We start from the raw sequence: 4685 nt of genomic DNA, 5'->3' as shown, positions 1-4685 counted from the left end.
AAAAAAAAAAAAGTTGACCAAAAAAATTGTTGGTTTGGGGCCATATATATCCCAAAATCAGGAGGTGCTTTACACTGCCTGTACAAACAGTGGACAACTACAGATTGCACCTTTAAAACATATACTGCAAGCAAATTAATTTCTCTCATTGCTCTAATGTCCATAAACTTTCAAGGCTAGTAATGCAATCTATCTTGTATTCCTGGGACTTGTTTGTATACTTTTTAAATATTTTGCAATTTTTCGTTTTTAGCACTTTGTTTTGCAGATGTCAACCGGTGCACTCTGGTTGTTGATATTGATGTAAATCTGTGTCATCAAACATTAGATTTTATTTGTATAATGTTTGTCTCAGAATAGGCTAAAAAATAATAGTTCTCTTCATTTTACTTATGTCAATACATTTCTGCCTAAATTCTATGAGCAGGTTAAGCTGATTTATTTTTGCTTGCAGTCTATGAAGCTAAGAATGATGGGCTTGTTTAGTAGATTTTCGCAAAGCAAGAGCATAGTGCTTTAGAGGAAAAACTCAAGAATGAGGTAGCAGATGCCCATCAAAGGAGATCCTTCATCGAAAGGTGTCGACCTATTGTCATGACGTCACGTCAGCTGTCTTGCAACAACTGCTAGCGAGCACCTACTAGCGGTCATAGCAGGCGCAAGGTGTTTGACTGCAGTGTCGTGACAATAGGCTCACGCCACTCGTTGAAGGGCCTCCTCTGCTAGGCATTATTGGCTACTTCGTTTTTGAATAGTGTCTGGCTATAATGCAGACGTACCTAGACAAAGAAAGGTTAAAGGACAACACAGAACGCTAACTACACTGGCATTTACTGTGAGAAAGGTATTCTATTTTAGCACACAACAACACCTGTGCTGTGCATGTTGTGTTGCTGTGGGCTTATATTGAACACCATTTGTGTGGCGCGTACAGTAGTTGAACTAATTCATGTGTTGTCCTTTAATTTTACTTTGTTTGCTTATGTGTTTGGTGATTCCTTCATTTTTATGGAACTGGAGACCCTGCCTCTAATTGACGAAGCCATTTGAGGCTCTTTTACTGCTGAAGTGGGTGAATTTAGCTCATGTCGTGCACAGTGCTTTGCTGGAAAGTTCAAATTGCTGTGTGCGACATCGCCATGTATCACATCGACTAGCTGTCCTGCAGCTGTAGCATTTTATTAGGCCCATGTGTAGCTCTAATATATTACTATGGAATGACAGCCTCCTTCAAAAGTTGAAGCATATTTTCATACATGTTTTTGGCTGGTTGGAATCCTATACACAGAGTACAGCCACACGACGACCAATCTTGCTATGGCAATCATAGTAGTAGAGTTCCATTTTTAATACACTATAATTAGCGTCTACTCAGTGCAATTTACTTTATACTCATACCTTGGATTATATTCTTTGTTCCTAGAGTGATGCTGCATGCAAATTTAATTTATCCTCTCAGAATGGTATTTAACTGCCTGATTGCAATATTTTTATATGTTACTTAATTACATTTATTTGTTGTGATTTTTATTCCTTTGTTTTGTTTCCTGTGATAAAGCTGTACAAACACTACTTCTGTCCACTTGTTTATTTAATTTGGTAATGCCAGGCTTTGGCACCCATGCTTTCTTGCAAGAAATACATTTGGTAAAAGCACACTGATGTATGCTGCAAAGGCTGCATGCATTAAGAGTGTATGCTGCTGTTTTCTGCATGATGTCTGGTCATGTATGCATGGCATGAAGACTGGCCACGTATGCACTAGAAACAGTACGCTCTGGCATTACTGTTCTGTAGATTGTTGTGGGAGATATTTGTATTGGTCAGGGGTATGACTTTTTATTTGCAAGGTTTAATGGAGTGCATGCTCAGTTTCTGAGAGGTAAAAGTTCCTCATCCTGCTATGGGGAGTCTGTATTACAAATAGGGTTACTTTTTTTTTACTTTCAAACCTGCCTGAGCAAGATGGAATCAAATCTTCTGCCTATTGCAGAAAAAAAAAATGGCCATTGCTACATGAGAGCTAAAGTATGGTCATGGGTAGCCCATGCCATTTCGCATTATGTCAAGAAGAATGTCATTATGCAGCCATCAGCTTGTTGGCCATGTACCTTTCGAGTGACCTTCTGAGTGAAGGTCTTCCATACCATGTAAGTGAAACAAAAGAGTACATTTTTGTATGGAAATACGTTTATCTTTTGTGCAGAGAACTGCCACTTTCAAGTCGTTTGATGCTTAAAGGAAAAAAAAGCAGGCAAAGTTTTAAGGTAGCAAAATGATATTTGCAAAAAACCCTGCTTACCTTAACTAACGACTTCAAGTGATGTGCACTCTTGTGGTTGTTTTGTTGTCCTACATTGTCTGTGCCCTTGATGACCCTGGCGCTGTTTATGATGAAAGTCTACAAAGTCAGATTATAACTCGATATATTGCTGCAACAAGTGTTCTTTGTTCTAACCACATATTGTTATATCTGGTCTGATGATGCCAGCCATGCAGACACTGATATTACTGGTTAAGCTTGTTAATGTTTATATCAATGCAAGTGGTAGTGTTGTGAGTGGACCAAACTTTGCAGCACAGGTGAAAAAAACTGCACTGCAGGTTACAGTTAAATAGGCACCATATTTTGTGCCCTTTCGTAAAGAAGCCACTTAAATTTCGTTGCACAGCTTTATCCAGTCAGCAGATATTACATGAGCTACAGTTAATTGCATGTGAAGGGCTCATGCAAATGAAATGTTTGAACTAATACTATTGTGCCCTGTGGTACATCAGCTTGTTAACTGATTAGCAATTCGACACGGTAAGAAATACATTTTTCATGTGAAGACATTGACTTCCTTCGTGCTACCAGTCTGCATAAAAAAAAGTTGATGCTGTCTACTTTGTGTAAAGGTTTGTCAAGAAACATCGCAGAATAATAGCACCTCTATTCAAAGCATTTCGCTGCTCACTCAACCATGACAGTGGCTATTGATGTATGCATGGTGGATATCTGCAAGGGTCTTCTTGGCCTTGCATACTAGATTTAGCGACTGTATGGAAAAGTGATCTGGTCATGCACATGCCCTGATGTGTATGTATATTGCATTGCATCTCACAGGTTGTGCTTAGAGTTGTACAGGTTTGTGCAGATGTTTCCATGCTGTTACTGTTTCTCTAAGTTCAAAGTGGCTCTCCAGGGAAGGGGAGGCTCTTATGTGCATTTACTGTAAAACCTCGTTAATTCGAAGTCAATGGGACTGAGAAAAATATTTGAATTAACCGGGTTTTCGAATTAATCGAGCACAGCAAAAGAATGGGACCCGGGAAAAATATTTCGTTGCGGGAATGCCAACTCGTAGCCCTTTCTAGCAAAAAAAACAAGGTTGACTCCAAAATAAGTCGACGCATACATCCTCCTCCACTCCGTCCCGCTGCGCTCTTTGTTTTGTAGTTTCCCTCCAACTGGGCGGCATCGTGGCACGCATGCAAACCGAATCAATAAAAGCCTAACGATGCAATCAAAAGGACAGCAGTCTGAATTAAGCCAATAGAGATCAAAATTTAAAAAAAAACTTGGCAGTGGCTTAGCTCGGCTATGCCAAGATATACGTAGCGAGAGGTATGTTTCCCTGGCTGAGCTTGTTGTGGCCATTGTATGTTTAGCAATGAGAGACATTGGGCTCCATCTCGGAGGCTATGCGCCGTCTATTGCGCTCGGCAGTCTGGCATCTCCGTTTGGCAAGCCGTTCCTGTCTCTGTTTGAGCGTTTCCGCTGCTCTCTTCGCCTTCTAACGGTCATTCTCTCTTTGTTGAGTAGCCAAGTGCCCGGCGACGACCTCAGGATCGGAAGAGTTAATCTTCTCTTGTCTATGCCGCCGTTTAGCAGCGGCTGAACTCTCCTCTGCATCCATGTCAAACGTTGCGATACAGCCGCCCATTACATCTCCGCCTTTTATATGCAATGCTGCACATGCTACGCGCGGTTCGGGTGAAAGAGCAGCGTGAGGCGAGGCGGCGACGAAGCGCGCGGGGCACCTGTGGGGTCTCTCTGGTTACCATAGTATCGGCGCATGTGCACAACTGCTCATCCGCACAACTGCTCATCCGCGTGACGTCACGCACGGCTCCGACGGTGGAGCGGGCGCGCAGCCGCGGCGACAGCGGATCGCAAGCCATAGCTGCTGCTCGTCTCCGGTTGCCATGGTAACGGCGCATGCGCACAACTGGCCTCTCCCGGCCACCGTGAAACGCTCGACTGGTAGCCCAGTGTAGCTCTCGCTACAAAAAGGCCGCTCCTCCCTGCGCGCACTCGCGTGCGGCCTGAATGACTAGCGGCAGACTGAACTTCAAGCGATCCTGTAGTTTCGGATTCCGGCGCGACGCACGCCTCGGAAATTACCGGAAATAATCGGAAGTAAATTGATTTATGGGCTTTAATCGGAAGTTTAAATTGCTCACGCGCTACCTACCGCTCGTCCGACGAAGCGATCGCCAGAGCGAAATAGCCGGGTAAACGGCGCGCAATTTGAATTTTCTTTAGCGGAACCGAATCGCATACGAATTGAAGATTTTATGACTACTGGAACCCCATGCCTCCTGCTGGGAGCGAGGACATTTATAAAGGAGACTCGTAAGTAAAAGATAAACCTTTGGCGCTTACTGCTCATGATTTATCACCTGTAGAGCGTGCCAAGATC

The sequence above is a fragment of the Amblyomma americanum genome, chromosome 4 (genome assembly GCF_052857255.1).
Source record: "Amblyomma americanum isolate KBUSLIRL-KWMA chromosome 4, ASM5285725v1, whole genome shotgun sequence".
Taxonomy (NCBI): domain Eukaryota; kingdom Metazoa; phylum Arthropoda; class Arachnida; order Ixodida; family Ixodidae; genus Amblyomma; species Amblyomma americanum.
This window is presented reverse-complemented; position numbering follows the sequence as displayed.